This window comes from Cervus elaphus, chromosome 15 (assembly GCF_910594005.1).
Source record: "Cervus elaphus chromosome 15, mCerEla1.1, whole genome shotgun sequence".
Classification (NCBI taxonomy): Eukaryota; Metazoa; Chordata; class Mammalia; order Artiodactyla; family Cervidae; genus Cervus; species Cervus elaphus.
Genome location: NC_057829.1, coordinates 9,756,331 through 9,778,296, shown reverse-complemented (window position 1 = coordinate 9,778,296; position 21,966 = coordinate 9,756,331). Strand labels below are relative to the sequence as shown.

General features: G+C 42.7%; 1 protein-coding gene across 1 annotated transcript in view; it reads left to right on the top strand.

The window, feature by feature from the left end:
• Positions 1-21,966, top strand: part of DISC1 (DISC1 scaffold protein) — a 428,932-nt gene that overhangs the window by 13,871 nt on the left and 393,095 nt on the right. The window contains exon 2 of the mRNA XM_043924985.1: positions 1,669-1,734. The gene's annotated coding sequence lies outside the window, so the exon portion shown is untranslated. The remainder of the gene's footprint in view (positions 1-1,668; positions 1,735-21,966) is intronic.

Genomic DNA, 21,966 nt, shown 5'->3' with positions numbered 1-21,966 from the left:
CCTGGAGTAAACCCTCGGGTGCAACAGAGGGTCTTCTGTTGCACAGGTTCTGGCGTGCTGGCTAAGTTCTCATCTCGGCACTGTCTCCATCTTTGTGACTGAGGACAAGAGACAGGCTCCCCAGGCCTGGTTTCCTGGTGGGTTAGTTTGCTGGGGTTGCCATAACGCAGACTAGGTGGCTTCAACAGCAGACATTTCTGTCCTCACAGGCTTGCAGGCTGGAAGTCCAAGACCAAGGAGTCGGCAGGGTTGCTTTCTTATGAGGCTTCTTGGCTTGCAGGTGGCTGCCTTTTCCTTGGGTCTCTTCCCATCATCTTCCCTCTGTGTGCATCTGTGTCCAAATCTCCTCTTACAGGGACACCAGTCATGTGGGATTAGGGTCCACCCTAATGACCTCATTTTACCTTAATTACCTCTTAAAACCCTCATATCCAAATACAGTCACATTTTGAGGTGCTGAGGGTTTCAATATACAAATTTTGGGGGGTGGATATAACAATTCACTCTGGAGAAGGAAATGGAAACCCACGCCAGTATCCTTGCCAGGAAAATTCCACGGATGGAGGAGCCTGGCAGGCTACAGTCCATGGGATCGCAAAGAGTTGGACATGACCGAACGACTTCACTCACAACAATTCAGGCTTCCCTGGTGGCTCAGATGGTAGAGAATCTGCCTGCAATGCAGGAGACCTGGGTTTGATCCTTGGGTTGGGAAGATCCCCAGGAGAAGGGAATGGCTACCCACTCCCATATTCTTGCCTGGAGAATTCCATGGACAGAGGAGCTTGGTGGGCTACAGTCCGTGGAGTCGCAAAGAGCTGGGCACAACTGAGCGACTAACACTTTCACAATTCAGCCCATGACACCTAGGAGCATAGCTGGCTATCCCCATCCTGCAGAACTGTGTGACTGTGAGGTCATGTTCAGAAAGCTCCCATGCAATGCCAGGCACACCCCAGGCAGTGAGCACAGTAGAGGCTCAGTGAGCATGTTGTTTCTGCTTCTCAAGTCTGGATATGGAATGTCAGATTTTCTTAGAGTGAGAGGCATCTATGACAGAATATGGGGCTTTCGATACTGGTTCAGAAAGCCATTCATTCAGTCAGGTTCTTGCACAATCTTACTGCTTACACATTGCAGATTTAAGATGATACCCCTGGTAGCCTCTTCCTTGAAATCTGTCCTGACTCACTTTTCACACCGAAATACTACACCCACCGAACCACCATTCTGAGGAATGCTTTCTGACTGACCAGTATCGTTCTAGCTCCTCTGGTCACTCCAGCTCTCCCGAGGCAATAAACCAGATGGATTCTGGAGTCCCATGGTGTCCATTGAGTGCTAAGTCACTTCAGTCATGTCTGGCTCTGTGCAACGCTATGGACTGTAGCCTGCCAGTAGGCTATAGGCTCCTCTGTCCAAGGGATTCTCCAGCCAAGGATACTGGAATGGGTTGCCATGCCCCCCTCCTGGGGATCTCCCCAACCCAGGGGTTGAACCGGCATCTCTCATGTCTTCTGCATTGGCAGGTGGGTTCTTTACCACTAGCACTGCTTGGGAAGCATTGCTTACATTATGTGTGTGGGTGTGGCACTCAGTCTCTTCACAGCCTCAGGTCACACATGTGTAAAATGGGGGTAACAGTTCTTGTCAATACTTAATCTGCAGGGGTGTCATGAGAATGGAACGAAGTGGTCACAGAAAAGCCCTTAACATAATGACAAGAAATCACAGGTGAGTTCCTCGTTTCTGTCAGCTTTCCTTATTCTTCTTGTTTGCTTCCCTGTACTTGTTGCTCTCCAGGTATCTGTTTACAAGAAGGGCGTCCTCTCAGCATGGCTTTTCCAGACTACTGCGGTTACCCCTGCGATATTCATGAGAAAAGACAGCTGGGGGACTAATGTCACGTGCCTGCTCCCCGCCCTCACCCTGTGTGGGAGGGTCCCAGAATGCACACCCATCCTTGTCTCCTGGGCTTACTGGTCTTTCTCACCTCCAGTCTCCTATGCCTCACCCTAGTCATTCCATCATCTTTCTATTCCCCTCTTTGTTTTATTTCTTTCCTCGCTGCCTTCTTATAAGCATGTTTTGTTGTTGTTGTTTAGTCATTAAGTCATGTCTGACTCTTGCAATCCCACGGACTGTAGCCTGCCAGGCTTCTCTGTTCATGGGATTTCCCAGGCAAGAATACTGGAGTGGGTTGCCATTTCCTTCTCCAGGGGGTCTTCCCGACCCAGAGACCGGGCCTGTGCCTCCTACATTGGCAGGCAGATTCTTTACCACTGAGCCACCAGGGAAGCCCTTAAGCATGTTTATGCTATGCTGAAAGAACCTTCTCTGTTTCTTGCTTCCCACTGAAGACTCTGTCCCTCAACTTCCCCTCCCTTCTCTGCAAAACTTCTGCAAAGAGGAGGCTTTGGTTTCTTGCCCTGGGATTTCCAAGGACTGTTCCTTCAAGTCATCTTCTCTTCTGTCCTCATGCTTGTTAATTGATGTCTCTGTGGGTTTTCTCCTTGCCCACTCTCTCCTTTTTGGGGTTTTCAGCTGTGAAAACTTGGTATCATTGGTACCATCATTTTTCCTCAGCATCTCACACTTTGACTTTTTTTCTTGGTTCCTTCGGCCCCACCATCTCTTTGACCTTCCACCTCCTGCCTGTGTTCCTTTCTCTGCTGCCTTTTTCTCCCTTGGGTCCATCTTCAACAATCTGCTTTGTTCAGATAACTGTCTGCTACAAAATCTTTAATTGCTCCTTCTAGCCAACAGGGGACAAAGCCAAAAGTCCTTGGCTTGGCATTCAAGGCCCTTCCCAACCTGGCTGTAACCTCCATCTCTAAAGCTGCCACCTCTGAATCCTCATGGAGATGAGCTCTTAGCTCCAGTGGGTGGGGTCGACAAGCTGCCCCCTTGCCCCACCCTTGTGATTGCCTGGAAAGTCTCCTCCCCATCTCTTTTAGGAAGGATTCTCCAGCCACCTGAGCTTGCAGGCTTTTTTGCCTCCCCTGAACTTTTAGCTCACTTTTTAAAAAATTAATTTATTTTTTATTGAAGGATAATTGCTTTACAGAATTTTGCTGTTTTCTGTCAAACCTCAACATGAATCAGCCATAGGTATACATATATCCCCTCCCTTTTGAACCTCCCTCCCATCTCCCTCCCCATCCCACCCCTCTAGGTTGGTACAGAGCCCCTGTTTGAGTTTCCTGAGCCATACAGCAAATTCCCGTTGGCTATCTATTTTACATATGCTAGTGTAAGCTTCCATGTTACTCTTTCGATGCAACTCACCCTCTCCTCTCCTCTCCCCATCTCCATAAGTCTCTTCTCTATGTCTGTTTTTCCATTGTTTCCCTGTAAATAAATTCTTCAGTACCATTTTTCTAGATTCCATATACATGCATTAGGATATGATATTTATCTTTCTCTTTCTGACTCACTTCACTCTGTATAATAGGTTCTAGGCTCATCCACCTCATTAGAAGTGACTCAAACCTGTTCCTTTTTATGGCTGAGTAATATTCCATTGTGTATATGTACCACAACTTCTTTATCCATTCATCTGTCAATAGACATCTAGGTTGCTTCCATGTTCTAGCTATTGTAAATAGTGCTGCAATGAATAGTGGGATACATATGTCTCTTTCAATTTTGGTTTCCTCAGGGTATATGCCTAGAAGTGGGAGGCTGGGTCATATGGTGGTTTTTCCCCCTAGTTTTTTTTTTTTTTTAAGGAATCTTTATACCCTCTTCCATAGTGGCTGTATCAATTTACATTCCCACCAATAGTGCAAGAGTGTTCCGTTTTCTCCACACCCTCTCCAGCATTTATTGTTTGTAAACTTTTTGCTGATGCCCGTTCTGACCAGTGTGAGGTGATATCTCATTGTAGTTTTGATTTGCATTTCTCTAATAATGAGCGATGTTGAGCATCTTTTCACATGTTTGTTAGCTATCTGTATGTCTTCTTTGGAGAAATGTCTGTTTAGGTCTTTTCCCCACTTTTTGATTGGATTGTTTGTTTTTCTCGTATTGAGTTGTATGAGCTTCTTGAATATTTGGAAATTAATCCTTTGTCAGTTGTTTCATTTGCTATTATTTTCTCCCATTCTGAGGGTTGTTTTCACACCTTGCTTCTAGCTTCCTTTGCAATGTATTGTGCAAAAGCTTTTAAGTTTAATTAGGTCCCACTTGTTTACTTTTGTTTTTATTTCCATTACTCTATGTGGTGGGTCATAGAGGATCTTGCTTTGATTTATGTCATCAAGTGTTCTATGTTTTCCTCTAACAGTTTTATAGTTTCTGATCTTGTCTTTAATCCATTTTGAGTTTATCTTTGTGTATGGTGTTAGGAAGTGTTCTAGTTTCATTCTTTTACATGTAACTGTCCAGTTTTCCAAGCACCATTTATTGAAGAGGCTGTCTTTGCCCCATTGTATATTCTTGCCTTCTTTCTCAAAAATAAGGTACACATAGGCACATGGGTTTATTTCTGGGCTTTCTATCTTGTTCCATTGGTCTATAGTTCTGTTTTTGTGCCAGTACCATACTGTCTTGATGACTGTAGCTTTGTAGTATAGTCTGAAGTCAGGAATCTCCACACTGTTCTCCATAGTGGCTGTACTAGTTTGCATTCCCACCAACAGTGCAAGAGTGTTCCCTTTTCTCCACACCCTCTCCAGCATTTATTGCTTGTAGACTTTTTGATGATGGCCATTCTGACTGGTGTGAGGTGATATCTCATTGTGCTTTTGATTTGCATTTCTCTAATAATGAGTGATGTTGAGCATCTTTTCACGTGTTTGTTAGCCGCCTGTATGTCTTCTTTGGAGAAATGTCTGTTTAGGTCTTTATCTCACTTTTTGATTGGGTTGCTTGTTTTTCTGGTATTGAGTTGTATGAGCTGCTTGTATATTTTGGAAATTAATCTTTTGTCAGTTGTTTTATTTGCTATTATTTTCTCCCATTCCAAGGGTTCTTTTTTCACCTTGCTTGTAGTTTCCTTTGCTGTGCAAAAGCTTTTAAGTTTAATCAGGTCCCACTTGTTTACTTTGTTTTTATTTCCATTACTCTAGGAGGTAGGTCATAGAGGATCTTGCTTCATGTTATCGAGTGTTATATGTGTTTTTCTCTAACAGTTTTATAGTTTCTGGTCTTGTCTTAATCCATTTTGAGTTTATCTTTGTGTATGGTGTTGGAAGTGTTCTAATTTCATTCTTTTATATGTAGCTGTCAGTTTTCCCAGCACCATTTACTGAAGAGGCTGTCTTTACCTCATTGTATATTCTTGCCTCCTTTCTCAAAAATACTCATAGGTGAATGTGTTTATTTCTGGTCTTTCTATCTTGTTCCATTGGCCTATATTTCTGTTTTTGTGCCAGGACCATACTTTCTTGATGCCTGTAGCTTTGTAGTATAACCTGAAGTCAGGAAGTTTGATTCCTCCAGCTCCATTCTTCTTTCTCAAGACTGCTTTGGCCATTTGGGGTCTTTTATGTTTCCATATGAATTGTGAAATTTTTTGTTCTAGTTCTGTTGAAAATCCCATTGGTAATTTGATAGGGATCATGTTGAATCTGTAGATTATATTTAGTAGTATAGTCATTTTCACCATATTGATTCTTCCTGCCCAGGAACATGGAATATCTCTCTGTTTATGTCATTTTTTATTTCTTTCATTAGTGTCTTATAATTTTCTGTGTACAGTTCTTTTGTCTAATTAGGTAAACTTATTCCTAGATACTTGATTCTTTCTGTTGCATTGGTGAAGGTGGTTGATTCCTTAATTTCTCTAATTTTTCATTGTTAGTATATAGAAATTCAAGTGATTTCTGTGTATTTATTTTATACCCTGCAACTTTGCTAAATTCACTGATTAGCTCTACTAATTTTCTGATACTATTTTTAGGGTTTTTTAATGTATAGTATCATGTCATCTGCAAACAGTGAGAGCTTTACTTCTTTTTTTATATGGATTCCTTTTACTTCTTTTTCTTCTCTTATTGCTATAGCTAGGACTTCCAGAACTATGTTGAATAATAGTGGTAATAAAATAATAATAAAGGTGGAAACCCTTGTCTTGTTCCTGATCTTAGGGGAAATGCTTTCAGTTTTTCACCATTGAGAATAATGTTTGCTGTAGGTTAGCATATATGGCCTTTACTATTTTGAGGTAGATTCCTCATATTTTAATCATAAATGGGTGTTGAATTTTGTCAAAGGCTTTTTCTGCATTTATTGAAATGATCATATGGTTTTTATCTTTCAGTTTGTTAATATGGGGTATCACATTGATTTGTGTGTATTGAAGAATCTTTGCATCCCTGGAATAAATCCAACTTGATCATGGTGTATGAGCTTTTTGATGTGTTGCTGAATTCTGTTTGCTAAAATTTTGTTGAGGATTTTTGCATCTATGTTCATCCATGATATTGGCCTGCAGTTTTCTTTTTTAATGTTGTCTTTGTCTGGTTTTGGTATCAGGGTGATGGTGGCCTAGTAGAATGAGTTTGAAAGTGTTCCTTCGTCTGCAATTTTTTGAAAGAGTTGTAGAAGGATAGGCATTAGCTCTTCTCTAAATGTTTGATAGAATTCTCCTGTGAAGCAATCTGGTCCTGGGCTTTTCTTTTTGGGGAGATTTTTGATCACAGCTTCAATTTCAGTGCTTGTAATTGGGTTGTTCATAATTTTCATTTTTTCCTGGTTCCTTGGAAGATTGAATTTTTCTAAAAATCTGTCTATTTCTTCCAAGTTATCTATATTATTGCCATATAGTTGTTCATAATAGTCTTATAATCCTTTGTATTTCCGCATTGTCTGTTGTAACCTCTCCTTTTTCATTTCTAATTTTGTCGATTTGATTCTTCTCTTTTTTTTTCTTGATGAATCTAGCTAAAAGTTTGTCAATTTTGTTTATCTTCTCAAAGAACCAGCTTTTAGTTTTATTAATCTTTACTATTGTTTCTTTCATCTCTTCATTTATTTCTGCTCAGATCTTTATAATTTCTTTCCTTCTATTAATTTTGGGGCTTTTTTTGTTCTTTTTTCCAGTTGTTCTAGGTGTAAAGTTAGGTTGTCTATTTGACGTTTTTATTGTTTTTTGAGGTAGGATTGTATTGCTATAAACTTCCCTCTTAGAACTGCTTTTGCTGTTTCCCATAGGTTTTGAGTTGTTGTGTTTTCATTGTTATTTGTTTCTAGAAAATTTTTGATTTCTCTTTTGATTTCTTCAGTAACCTGTCTGTTATTTAGAAACAAGTTGTTTAATCTCCATGTGTTTGTGTTTCTTAGTTTTTTTTCTTGTAATTGATATCTAGTCTCATAGCATTGTGGTCAAGCGATGCTTGATACATTTTCAATTTTCTTAAATTTACTGAAGTGTGATTTGTGACCCAAGATATGGTCTATCCTGGACAACGTTCCATGTGCACTTGAGAAGAAGATGTATTTTTCTGCATTTGGATGGAATGTCCTGAAGATATCAATGAGGTTCATCTCATCTAATGTATCATTTAAGACTTGTGTTTCCTTATTAATTTTCTGTTTTGATGATCTGTCCATTGGTGTGAGTGGGGTGTTAAAGTCTCCTACCATTATTGTGTTACTGTTTATTTCTCCTTTTATGTCTGTTAGTGTTTGTCTTATGTATTGAGGTGCTCCTATGTTGGGTGCAGAGATATTTACAATTGTTATGTCTTCCTCTTGGATTGAGCCCTTGATCATTATGTAGTGTCCTTCCTTAAATCTTGTAATCTTCTTTATTTTAAGGTCTGTTTTGTCTGATATGAGGATTGCTACTCCAGCTTTATTTTGCTTCCCATTTGCATGGATTATATTTTTCCATCCTCTCACTTTCAGTCTATATGTGTCTTTAGGTCTGAAGTGGGTTTCTTGTAGACAGCATATATATGGGTCTTGTTTTTGTATCCATTCAGCCAGTCTGTGTCTTTTGGTTGGAGCATTTAATCCATTTACATTTAAGGTAATTATTGATATATATGTTCCTATTGCCATTTTCTTAATTGTTTGGGGTTGATTTTTATAGATCTTTTTTCTTCTCTTATATCTCTTGACTATATAAGTCTTTTCTATATAAGCTTCAACATTTGTTGTAAAGCTGGTTTGGTGGTACTGAATTCTCTTAACTTTTGCTTGTCTGAAACGCTTTTGGTTTCTCCATCAATTTTGAATGAGATCCTTGCCAGGTATAGTAATCTTGCTTGTAGATTTTTCCCTTTTAGTACTTTAAATATATCCTGCCATTCCCTTCTGGCCTGCAGATTTTCTGCTATAAAGATCAGCTGTTAAGTGTATGGGGTTTCTCTTGTATGTTACTTGTTGCTTCTCCCTTGCTGCTTTTTAATATTCTTTCTTTGTGTGTTGTCTTTGTTAGTTTCATTAGTATGTGTCTTGGCGTGTTTCTCCTTGGGTTTATCCTTTATGGGAGTCTTTGTGCCTCTTGGACTTGATTGACTATTTCCTTTTCCATGTTGGGGAAATTTTCAACTATAATCTCTTAAAAAATCTTCTCATACCCTTTCTTTTTCTCTTCTTCTTCTGGGGGACCTATAATTTGAATGTTGGTACATTTGATACAGTCCCAGAGGTCTCTGAGACTGTCCTCAGTTCTTTTCATTCTTTTTACTTTATTCTGCTCTTCAGAAGCTATTTCCACCATTTTATCTTCCAGCTCACTGATTCGTTCTTCTGCTTCAGATATTCTGCTATTGATTCCTTCTAGAGTATTTTTAATTTCAGTAATTGTGTTGTTTGTCTCTGTATGTTTATTATTTAATTCTTCTATGTCTTTGTTAATTGATTCTTGCATTTTCTCCATTTTGTTTTCAAGGTTTTTTTTTTTTTATCACCTTTACTATCACTATTCTGAATTCTTTTTCAGGTAGTTTGTCTATTTCCTCTTCATTTATTTGGACTGCTGTGTTTCTAGTTTGTTCTTTCATTTGTGTAGTATTTCTCTGGCTTTTCATTATTCATTTTTTAACTTATTGTGTTTGAGGTCTCCTTTTCCCAGGCTTAAAAGAAAATTGAATTCTCTCTTCCTTTTGTTTCTGCACTCCTAAGGTTGGTCCAGTGGTTTGCATAAGCTTCGTATAGGGTGAGATTTGTGCTGTGTTTTTGTTTGTTTGTTTGTTTGTTTTTCCTCTGATGGGCAAGGTTGAGTGATGTGGTAATCCTGTCTGCTGAATATTTGGTTTGTATTTTTGTTTTGTTTGTTGTTTAGATGAGGCATCCTGCACAGGCTGCTACTGGTGGCTGGGTGATGCCAGGTCTTCTATTCAAGTGATTTCCTTTGTGTGAGTTCTCATTATTTGATATTCCCTAGGGTTAGTTTTCTGGTAGTCTAGGGTCTTGAAGTCAGTGGTCCCACTCCAAAGGCTCAGGGCTGGATATCTGGTCAGGAATGAAGGTTCCACAAGTGGTTTGTTATGGCATTAAGTCAGATTAAAACAAATATCCAAAAACAAGAAATCAAAGATGAACCCCAGACAAATGGCAGTTACAAAATCTGTCAAATAACAATTAAAATAATGGAATATACACATATACATACACACCCATGAGCAAAGTCAAAACAGTCCAACAAAAATAAAGTACAGTAGATTGACCTAGCAAACAAAGGAAATAAAAAATTATATTTACCAGTTAAGAACAAAACTAACTAAAGCACAAACTGGAAAACAAAACTAAAACAAGGTGCCAAGTGGGGAATAAAGCAATGAAAATAAAACTATCAAATGTGTTGAGAGGAAAAGAAAGAAAGAAAGAAAGGAATAAATGTAGAAAAAATAATATTATGTTTAAAAAATTAAAAATTAGAATTATAAAAGAGAAAAGAAAAAAACAGAAGAAGAAAGAAAAAAGGAAAACTCCATAGAACTGCAAAAGCCCAACGTAGAGGGAGAAGTTTATAAAAACAGTAAAAAGTGTGACTGAATATACACATATACATATACACCCATAGCAAAATCAAAACAGTCCAACAAAAATTAAGTGCAATAGAGTGACCTGGTGAACAAAGGAAACCAAAAATTATATCTAGCAGAATGAAGCTAGCTAAAGCACAAACTGGAAAACAAAACTAAAGCAAGGTGCAATTGGGGAATAAATCAATGAAAATAAAACTAACAAACACGTTGAGAGGAAAAGAGGGGAAGAAAAAAAGAAAGAATAGATATGCAAAGTTAAATAGAGGTAGATGAAGAAGATTTATGTATGTTAAAGATTAACTGAGAGGGGAAAAGAACAGTAGGAAAAGAAAACAAAAGAATAAATGTATAAATAATAATAATGGGTTTAAAAATTAAAATTATAAAAAAGAGAAAAGAAAAAAGGAAAAAAATGAAAACTCTACAGAATTGCAAAAGCCCAATGTAGAGGCAGAGGTTTATAACAACAATTAAAAATGTGACTGAGGGAAAAAAAGCCTCAAAAGTTTAATTGGATTTCTTAGTGCCAATAAAATCGACAACTAAAACAGTGCCAATAAAATTGTCAACTACAACGGGGGGTGGGAGGAAGGGGGAAAAAAAGAAAAAATATCCAAAAGAATCTACAGAACAAGTCAAAACATAGGAATAATAAATATTTTTTTCTTGAGTCACTACTGTCATTGTCCTTTTCCTCACTGGGAGTCACCGTCCGCCTCACCTCCCCAGGATGCCCTCCAACACTACTGGTCTCTGGACCTGCTGTGGGGGCTGCCCAGATTCTAACCTGGTCCTGCTCCTGTGTGTTCTTGCCTCCAACGCCCACAGCTATCAGAGCTAGTGCGTTTTCTTTTGTGGGAGCTCTCAGTGGCCTTTTATATATTCCGTAGACACAGAGTCTGCCTAGTTGATTGTGTGGATTTAATCTGCAGTTTGTACAGCTGCTGGGAAGGTTTTGGGTCTTCTTCCTCAGCCACACTGCCCCTGGGTTTCAACTGTGGCTCTATTTCCCCTCTGCATGTGGGTCATCCACTGGGGTTTGCTCCTGAGGCTGCCCTGGAGGGCTTGGGTTTGCCCCGTGAGGGCCAGGGGTGGAGGTGGTGCAGCTGCTTGGGTCGCAGGGGTTCTGGCAGCACCAGGTACTCAGGGGCATTGGTGGCTAGGGCAGCAGGAAATATAGTGCTCTAGAAGGTATGGCAGCCAGTGTTGGCTGATACACTCCAGTATTCTTGCCTGCAGAACCCCCTCCCTGACAGAGAAGCCTGGCAGGCCGCAGTCTACAGGGCCGCAAAGAGTTGGACATGACCAAAGCGGCCCTGTGCACATAGATGCAAGATTTTTTTGCCTGCGGCAGCTCTGCCCCAGTGAGAGTTGAGCATGAAGGTGGCGCAGCTGCTTGGCTTGCGGGGACCCTGGTGGTTCCGAGTGTGCAGGGACACAGACTGCCCCCACCGCAGGAGTTATGGCCCTATCAGTCTTTTTTCAAGCCTCTTGTAGCTGGCGATCAGACGCCTCTTTGGCCAGTCTTTCTTCATACCTCTGCCAATTCAGGCACTTGGAGGGCTCCCTTGCCTAGGGTCCTTGTCTGTCGTTCGGGCGTCAGGCACATAGAGGGGCCCCCTGGCTGGGGTCCTGCTCTTCAGATCGGTGCATCAGGCACTTAAAGGGGCAGCCTGGGTGGGTCCTACTCTGTGGTTCAGTAAATCAGGCGTTTGATGGGGCCAGCGTCTCTATTGTTCAGCTGCCTATGCTGGCGTGTTGGGAGAGAGGCTATGGTGATGGCTCCACCCCCTATGCATGACTCAGCAGTATCGCCTCGTTTCCATGGCTGTCTGGCTTTCCTCCACTGGCATTTCCCACCACAGTCTCCTCCCTCACATCCCCTCCATCCATCTCTCCGCAGTCATCAGCAGCCCTCGCCCTGGGATTGCTCCACACTCCCTAAACTCCAGCTTCCAGCCACTGTGCCTTCCAGGAGACCCGTGTTCCTGTAAGGGGTGTATGGCTGTGGCAAGGACTGTCTGATTCTCGTTCCATTTAGGCTGCCACAGATCAGCTGTTTGACTCTCAGCCTTAAGTGTTTCTCTTCTGACTCCGACAACTGCCCTGATGCTGGGATCGGACGCCTGCTTCAGTTCCCCCACCCGCCGAGGGCAGGTCCAGCCCTACTAACACTCCTGTTTTCCCCCCTAGATCCTTTGTCCTACCGAGTTTTGTGTGGTTCTATACTTTTCCACTGGTCAGGCACTCCTGTCCGCTCTCAGTTGGTGTTCTGCGTGCACTTCTGTGTCTGAAGGTGTATTCCTGATGTATCCATGGAGAGAGATGTGCTGCACATCCACCTCCTCTTCCACAATCTTGTTCTCTCCTCACTTTTTCTTTTAACATGTCCATGTATGTTCTCCAAAGAGTAGACAGCGCTGAATGCAGAACCTGGATCTTGCCTGATCAGGTAAGTGTTTGGGATGTGCCGCCTTTCACTAACCACAGTCATGGACACTGCTATTTCTTTCATTTTATTAAAAAAAATAAGATTGGAAGGAGTCCTTCTTGCTTTCTCATATGGCTCTTGTCATCACTGAAAGAGCGCAAGTATGAGAAAATGATTTGAAACTCCAGGGAGATACGCATACCAGCTATTATTTACCTTTCCACATCACACCAAGCCCTGTGTGTGTTTGTATGTCCACGTCCCTTTCCTGCTGCCACCTGCCTCTCAGGGGAGCTTCCTGACCCAGGGATTGGACACAAATCTCTTGCGTCTCCTGCACTGGCAGGCGGATTCTTTACCACTGTGCCACCTGGGAAGTTTCTGCTATTAAACAGGACTAAATCAGACTGTGCAGTTTAAGTGTTGCCTGGAAAGAACAGTTGCAAAGGGCTGTGGCTCCTTAAGCTCCAGGACATAAGACGATTACCAGCTGGGCACAGGGCACCGCTCCTTCTGCCGAGTTGCTCAGATGACGGGGTGCCTGGGAACAGCAGATTTCTGCCATCTGTCAAGGCGTCTGGCTCCCACTCAAGGAAGCGGTTCAGATTCTAAGCCGACAGCACACATCTGACACAGGCGTGAACCTCAGGATCTCTGGCATCCTGAGGATGATGATACAGGATGGTTCTCCTTCCTGTGTGGCCCTGACGCTCACGCATCTTCTATCACCATCCAACCAGCAGGATGTGGGCATTCGGACTCTGCTCACTCTATTTGCCACTACTGCCTAATGGTCGCTTTCATCTACGGCTTTTCTCAACTGGGAAACATGTTGGTTTTCTCGCCTCCCTCTTTGGTCCTCATTTCCTCCTCCCCATTTCCCTCCAGTTAGGATTAGAAATGATACACTGATTTAACTTTATTTCGATGTGTACAGTGCTTGACAGCTCTCTAGCCAAGTTTAGAGGCTCATTCCTTGTTCTTAGCCGGTTCTCTCTGAAGTAACACTCATGTGTATTAGTTGCTCAGTCATGTCTGACTATTTGCGACCCCATGGACCCCTCTGTTCACGGACCCCATGGACCCCACCAGGCTCCTCTACCCACAGAATTCTCCAGGCAGGAACACTGGAGTGGGTTACCATGCCCTTCCCCAGGGGATCTTCCCACCCCAAGGAAGTGATTGCGCTTGCTGCCTGAACCGTAGGGCTACAGATCTATTGTATTCACCCACTGCCTACCTGTGTGCCCTCTTTACTTGTTGTGGGTCAATCTTGCCTATTGAGCAGCCTATTAAATTTTTTAAAATTTTGATGGACATTTTTTTTTTTAAGAGAAGTTTTACATTTGCAGAAAAAAGTGAGAATCAAGTATAGAGTTCTTTAAAGAATTTTTTTTTTTTAATGTGGAACATTTAAAAAGTCTTTATCAAATTGGTTACAATATTGCTCCTGTTTTATGTTTTGGTTTTTTGGCTACAAGGTGTGTGGGATTTCAGCTTCCTGACCGGGGATCTAACCTGCACCCCCTGCCTTGGAAGGTGAAATGTTAACCACCGATCACCAGGGAAGTCTCCAGAGTTCCTATGTACTCCTCCCCAGGCTGCACCCGGCCCAAACGATTTCCCCTATTGTTTCAATTTTAATTAATTAAGCTGTACTGAGTCTTTGTCGAAGCCTGCCGGCTCTTTGTTGTGGCTCACAGGCTTCTCTAGTTGTGGTACAGGAGCTTAGTTGCCCCAAGGTATGTGGGATCTTAGTTCCCCCAGCAGGGATCAAACCAGCATCCCCTGCATTGGAAGGAGGCTTCTTAACCGCTGGACCACCAGGGAAGTCCCTGCCCTATTATTAATCTCTTGCAGTTGTTGCAATTTGGTGAGCCTATTACCCCCAAACCATAGTATATGTTAGGGTTCAGTCGTTGTACTGTACATTTTATGGGTTTTGCTAAATGCATGGTGACATGTATCCACCATGACAGTGTCATACAATGTAGTTTCACTGCCCTAGAACTCCCCTGTGTGCGAACTATCCATCCGCATCCCCTTCCCCACCCCCTGGCTGCCTGTGGGTTTCTCTGTCCTCACAGGGAGGTGCTAATTACACACACATTCAATATCACAGTAATCCAAGTCTATGCCCTGACCAGTAATACTGAAGAAGCGAATGTTGAACCTACCAGACCTTCTAGAACTAACACCCCAAAAAGATGTCATTTTCAATACAGGGGACTGGAATGCAAAAGTAGGAAGTCAAGAGATTTGGCCTTGGAATACAAAATGAAGCAGGGCAAAAGCTGACAGTATTGCCAAGAGAATGCACTGGTCATAGGAAACACCCTCTTCCAACAACACAAGAGAAGACTACACATTGACATCACCAGATGGTCAATACTGAAATCAGATTGATTACATTCTCTGTAGCCAAAGATGGAGAAGCCCTACACAGTCAACAAAAACAAGACCAGGAGCTGGCTGTGGCTCAGATCATTAACTCCTTATAGCAAAATTCAGACTTAAATTGAAGAAAGTAAGGAAAACCACTAGACCATTCAGGTATGACCTAAATCAAAACCCTTACAACTATACAGTGGAAGGGACAAATAGATTCAAGGGATTAGATCTGATAGACAGAATGCCTGAAGAACTATGGCGGAGGTTCGTGACATTGTACAGGAGGCAGTGATCAAGACCATCCCCAAGAAAAAGAAATGCAAAAAGGCAAAATATTTGTCTGAGGAGGCCTTACAAATAGCTGAGAAAAGAAGAGAAGCGAAAGGCAAAGGAGAAAGGGAAAGATATGCCCATTTGAATGCAGAGTTCCAAAGAATAGCAAGGAGAGATAAGAAAGCCTTCCTCAGTGACTAGTGCAAAGAAATAGAGGAAAACAATAGAATGGGAAAGACTAGAGATCTCGTCAAGAAAATTAGAGATACCAAGGGAACATTTCATGCAAAGATGGGCACAATAAAGGACAGAGATGTTATGGACCTAACAGAAGCAGAAGATATTAAGAAGAGGAGGCAAGAATACACAGAAGAACTATACAAAGAAGAACTTCATGACCCAGATAACCACGATGGTGTGATCACCCACCTAGAGCCAGACATCCTGGAGTATGAAGTCAAGTGGGCCTTAGGAAGCATCACTATGAACAAAGCCAGTGGAAGCAATGGAATTACAGCTGAGTTATTTCAAATCCTAAAAGACGATGCTATGAAAGTGCTGCACTCAATATGCCAGCAAATTTGGAAAACTCAGCAGTAGCCACAGGACTGGAAAAGGTCAGTTTTCATTCCAATCCCAAAGAAAGGCAATGCCAAAGAATGTTCAAACTACTGCCCAATTACACCCATCTCACACGCCAGCAAAGTAATGCTCAAAATTCTCCAAGCCAGATTTCAACAGTACATGAACTGTGAACTTCCAGATGTTCAAGCTGGATTTAGGAAAGGCAGAGGAACCAGAGATCAAATTGCCAACATCCGTTGGATCACTGAAAAAGCAAGAGAGTTCCAGAAAAACATCTACTTCTGCTTTACTGACTACACCAAAGCCTTTGTGTGAATCACAACAAACTGGAAAATTTTTCAAGAGATGGGAATACCAGACCACCTGAACTGCCTCCTGAGAAATCTGTATGCAGGTCAAGATGCAACATTTAGAACTGGACATGGAACAACAGGCTAGTTCCAGATAGGGAAAGTAAAAGTGAAAGTGAAGTTGCTCAGTCGTGTCCAACTCTTTGTGATCCCATGGACTGTAGCCTACCAGGCTTCTCTGTCCATGGGATTTTCCAGGCAAGTGTACTGGTGTGGGTTGCCATTTCCTTCTCCAGGGGATCTTCCCATCCCAGGGATCGAACCCAGGTCTCCCGTATTGTAGGCAGACACTTTACCCTCGGAAGCCCAGATAGGAAGCCAGATAGGGAAAGGAGTAGGTCAAGGTTGTATATTGTAACCCTGCTTATTTAAATTATATGCTGAGTATATCATGTGAAATGCTGGGCTGGATGAAGCATAAGCTGGAATCAAGATTGCTGGTAGAAATATCAAAAACCTCAGATATGCTGATGACATCACCCTTATGACAGAAAGCGAAGAAGAACTAAAGAGCCTCTTGATGAAAGTGAAAGAGTGAAGAAGTTGGCTTAAAATTCAACATTCAAAAAACCAAGATCATGGCATCTGGGCCCATCCCTTCATGGCAAACAGATGGGAAAACAATGGAAACAGTGACAGACTTTATTTTTTTGGGCTCCAAAATCATTGCAGATGGTGACTGCAGCCATGAAATTAAAAGATGCTTGCTCCTTGGAAGAAAAGCTATGGCCAACCTAGACAGCATATTAAAAAGCAGAGACATTGCCAACAAAGGTCTGTCTAATCGAAGCTATGGTTTTTCTAGTAGTCATGTATGGATGTGAGAGTTGGACTATAAAGAAAGCTGAGCACCGAATTGATGCTTTTGAACTGTAGTGTTGGAGAAGATTCTTGAGAGTCCCTTGGACTGCAAAGAGATCCAACCAGTCAATCCTGAAGGAAATCAGTCCTGAATATTCATTGGAAGGACTGATGCTATGATGGAAGCTCCAATACTTTGGCCACCTGATGTGAAGAACTGACTCATTGGAAAAGACCCTAATACTGGGAAAGATTGAAGGCAGGAGGAGAAGGGGACAACAGAAGATGAGATGGTTGGATAGCATCACTGACTCGATGGACATGAGTTTGAGCAAGTTCTGGGAGCTGGTGATGGACAGGGAAGCCAGGCATGCTGCAGTCCATGGGGTTGGAAAGAGTCGGACATGCCTGAGTGCCTGAGCTGGCTGGTTAGCAGCAACAGTAAACCCTGGATTGAGTGTCTGCCTAGCTATCAGGGTACATGACTGTGTGCACAGGCATTGCTTATGGAACCACAATTTCTAGCAAATCATATAATAGTCTCAGCTTTTTATGAGCAGGAAGGTAGGAAGTCCCTGAGTTAGGATGATATCTTGTTGATGGAAAAAGTGCTTTCATCAGTGTCTCCTGGGAAGGGCTGTGGTCTGAGTGTGGTGTGTTGCATTGTTGTCTAAAGGGCCCACAGAGGAGACCAGCCAGAGAAGCTCTTGGCCTTGGCCCCTGGCCAGAGGAGCAGCTGGACTGTCAGTGAGCTGAACATTGTTCAGCCAGGGATTTGGCAGCTGCCCAACATCCTCGGGTGGCTCCTGGCAGATGCGACAGGAGTGTAGAAAAACCTCTTTTGAAAGCAGCAGTGAAATTCAGCAAGTGTCCTCCCAACACCACTAGCTCATTCCGTGTCGTTTCCCAGAAAGTCAGGTAATGACAATGGCTGATCCTGATTTGGGGGATGACTTCCTTTGAAGAATGAACGCATGGAAATATCTTTCTAATAAGATGGTAAATCTCCTTATAACACGTCATGTGAACTTCTGCTGGACCATCTTCTTACTCAGCTGGGGTAGTGACATGAGTAACAGCAGAACAGGTGTAGTGAAGGTAGAAACTAGCATTGATCGACCCCTTTCACACATCACCCACTTCAAATACGTTATATCATTAGAGTAGTTCTGTAAACATGTATGAATGGGAGGAATCCTTTACACAGATCGTTTTTCAAAATGTCTACTTGCTGTAGAGTTCATGTTTAGCTGCTTTCATAGAAGGTAGGCAGTGGCAGATTTATCAATTCCACATAAACGAGGGTAGCCATAAAGTTGACTGATGCTACAGCTGAAGCTCCAATATTTTGGCCATCTGATGAGAAGAGCTGATTCATTGAAAAAGACCCTGATGCTGGGAAAGACTGAAGGCAAAAGGAGAAGGAGACGACAGAGGATGGGATGGCTAGATAGTCCCACTGATTCAATGGCCCTGAGTTTGAGCAAACTCTGGAACATAGTGAAGGACAGGGAAGCCTGGTGTGCTGCAGTCCTTGGGGTTGCAAAGAGTTGGACAGGACCTATCGACTGAACAACAATAAAGTTGACTGCCAATCTCTAAACAAACCCCAGTGGGTGGGAGATAGCGGGTGGTCAAGGAACAGGAAAAATCCTTGGTGAAACTATTCCTGAGTGATCACCACCAGGTCTGTAGTCTGCCTCCTCCTTCTGGGAGTCATATCCTCAGCATATTCATGCCAGAGACTTTGAGATGCCAGATTACTGAGAAGCGAGGGTCAGATATCAAAAGTCCTCAAAATCCCACCAAGATGATCAATGCAACAGTTTCTTAGCCACTGCCTCTACACTGCGCAGGCTAGATGAGCCTCACACACCTGAAGAACAGCCTGGAATCCAGGTGGCCCCTCAGGCTCTGTGTTCCATATTGGTGGGCTCCAAACTCTGTTTATCATTTAAAACAAAATCTCCTCAGTGAGTTCATATTTCTTTCAAAATCAGTTTTATACATTATTTTAAATTATGTGTGCATGCTAAGTCTCTTTAGTCATGTCTGACTTTTTGCAATCTCATGGACTGTAGCTCTCCAGGCTCCTCTGTCCATAGGATTCTCTAGACAAGAATAATGGAGTGGGATGCCATGCCCTCCTCCAGGGGATTTTCCTGACCCAGGGAGGGAACCTGCATCTCATGTCTCCTGCATTGGCAGGTGGGTTCTTTACTGCTGAGCCACTGGGGAAGTTCATTTTAACTCATAAAACCCCTAAAAATGGAAATTAGAAAAGAATGAGATACACAGTACTTTAAAATAATTTAAAAACTTAGAGATTTAGATTTGACTTCTTATAAGAAAAAAGTAAATAGCATAAACAAGATAACAGGTTTTTTTTTTCTATCACATAAAGAAATTCAAAAGAAGGCAACTCAGGTGTGATATGACATTTCCACAAAATTGTCAAGGAGCCAGACTAATTCCTCACCTCTTCTTTACCACCCCTAGGCTGTGGCTTTTGCTTCGAAGGTCCAAAATGGCTTCTAGAGCTCCAGCCATCATATCTATAATTCAGAATGCAGAGTGGATGAAAGAAAGATATCATGTCTGCTTACTTTTTGAGGTTAAAAAGGCTTTTATTTGTGAAATACTAGTGATGGAAGTTAGTGAAAGTTTTTTAAAAGCTAAATTACCTTAAAATGTTAGTAATATTATATATCTGATCATCTTGTTGTTTCTTAAGCTTCTACTGATCATTTGCAGACTGAGAGCATGATTGCCACTCAACTGGTTTCCCTCTTGTTTGCAAACACAGAAACTAGGAAATAAAACGATTTGCCTCTCAAACACACATATTTAATTGGAGAAAGAATCCTCAACTGATTCTTGGATTAAAATTTCATCCTTTTTTTTTTCTTTTCAGAAAATCGTAGGTTCACCACTACACAATCCAGCTTGTGTAGTGGATGGATTGGATGGATTCAAATTTCAGATTGGCTAAATGTGTGAGCCTTTCTTCCCCCAAACAGCTTTATAGAAAAATGTATAGTTGACAGTTGGAGAAGGCAATGGCACCCCACTCCAGTACTCTTGCCTGGGAAATCCCATGGATGGAGGAGCCGGGTAGGCTGCAGTCCAGGGTGTCTTGAAGAGTCGGACACAACTGAGCAGCTTCACTTTCACTTTTCACTTTCATACATTGGAGAAGGAAATGGCAATGCACTCCAGTGTTCTTGCCTGGAGAATCCCAGGGATGGGGAAGCCTGGAGGGCTGCTGTCTATGGGGTCGCACAGAGTCGGACACCACTGAAGCGACTTAGCAGCAGCAGCAGCAGCATAGTTGACAGTGTTTTCCAGAGAAGTTTCAAGAGCACATTTACTGGGGCTTCCCTGGTGGCTCAGTGGTAAAGAATCTGCCTGCCAGGGCAGAGTCACTGGTTTGATCCCTGGTCTGGGAAGATCTCATATGCTGTGGAGCAGCTAAGTGCTTGCACCACAACTCCTGAAGCCTGTGCACCCCAGAGCCCATGCTCTGCACCAAGAGGAGCCACTGCCGTGAGAAGCCCGTGCACCACAATGAAGAGCAGCCCCTGCTTGTCACAACTAGAGAAAAACCTGTGCAGCATCAAGGACCCAGCACGACCCCCCTTCCAAAGAGAACATATTTACTTAACTCTCCATGAAGCGCATGCAGGCAGAGGGCTACCTGGGAAGGCCTCTGTGGGTGGCTACACTACTCAGGCACCAGGTGAATGAGGCAGCCTCTTCACTTTGGACTTGGAACTGCTGGGTGACTTTCTTGAGATTTGCTGAGCTCTGTCCTCTACGAATGCGCTTTGTTGACGGGGGTGTTATAAGCCCCTGTAGGTTGTGGTGTGTATCCGTTTGAGGGGGTTGCTTTTCCTCCATTAGGGAAAGGTGAGCCAGAAATGCTGATCAGACCGCGTGGGAAGTCAGCTGTGAGGGAATAGGCATGATGCTACAGAGCAGGTGGGCAAAGTTCTAATCACTGGCAGGAAGATTACAACCTGGGAAAGAGAAGCCTTGGGGCTGCTGAGCTTTCTAGCAACAGTAAGGCTGTCATGAGCTACTGTGGTGGTTCCTCTTGTCCCTTGTGTGTGAGGGCCGTGACAGCAGTGGGACATGGGGCATGTCTGTCACATGGGACGGTCAGCCCGAAAGAGGCCCGGGCAGGCTGGCAGCTGCTAGGAGGGAGTGGCGGCTGGGAAGGCCAAGCGGCCAGACTAGCAAACTAGCGAGAGACAGTGAGTGGGGGACAGTGTCTCTTTCCTGGAGGAACTTGAAATAGGTGAAGATCCTGAATTTCTTTCTTTCTTTTTTTTGGGGGGGTTACCAAAGAACATTTTATTTATTTATTTATTTTTATTTGATCAATCTCCATTTATTTATTTTTTCATTTATTTTTATTAGTTGGAGGCTAATTGCTTTACAATATTGTAGTGGTTTTTGCCATACATTGACATGAATCAGCCATGGATTTACATGTGTTCCCCATCCTGAACCCCCCTCCCACCTCCCTCCCCATCCCATCCCTCTGGGTCATCCCAGTGCACCAGCCCTGAGCACTTGCCTGTTGCATCCAACCTGGGCTGGCGATCTGTTTCACACTTGATAATATACATGTTTCAATGCTGTTCTCTCAGATCATCCCACCCTCCCCTTCTCCCATAGAGTCCAAAAGTCTGTTCTATACATCTGTGTCTCTTTTTCTGTCTTGCATATAAGGTTATCATTACCATCTTTCTAAATCCCGTATATATGTGTTAGTATGCTGTATTGGTGTTTATCTTTCTGGCTTACTTCACTCTGTATAATGGGCTCTAGTTTCATCCATCTCATTAGAACTGATTCAAATGTATTCTTTTTTTTTTAATTTTTGTTTTTAAATGGAGGATAATTGTTCTACAAAGTTGCGTCGGTTTCTGTCGTACAACAGTGTGAATCAGCCATAAGTGTACATACGTCCCCTCCCTCTTGAGCCTCCCTCCCACCCCCTCCCCCTCTAGGTTGTCACAGAGCATCGGTGTGAGCGCCCTGTATCATGCAGCAAACTCCCACTGTCTATTTTACGTACGGTAAACGATATGTTTCAGTGCTGCTCTCTCAATTGGCCCCTCCCGCTCCTTCCCCCACTGGGCCCACAGGTCTCTTTTCTAGGTCTGCGTCCCTATTCCTGCCT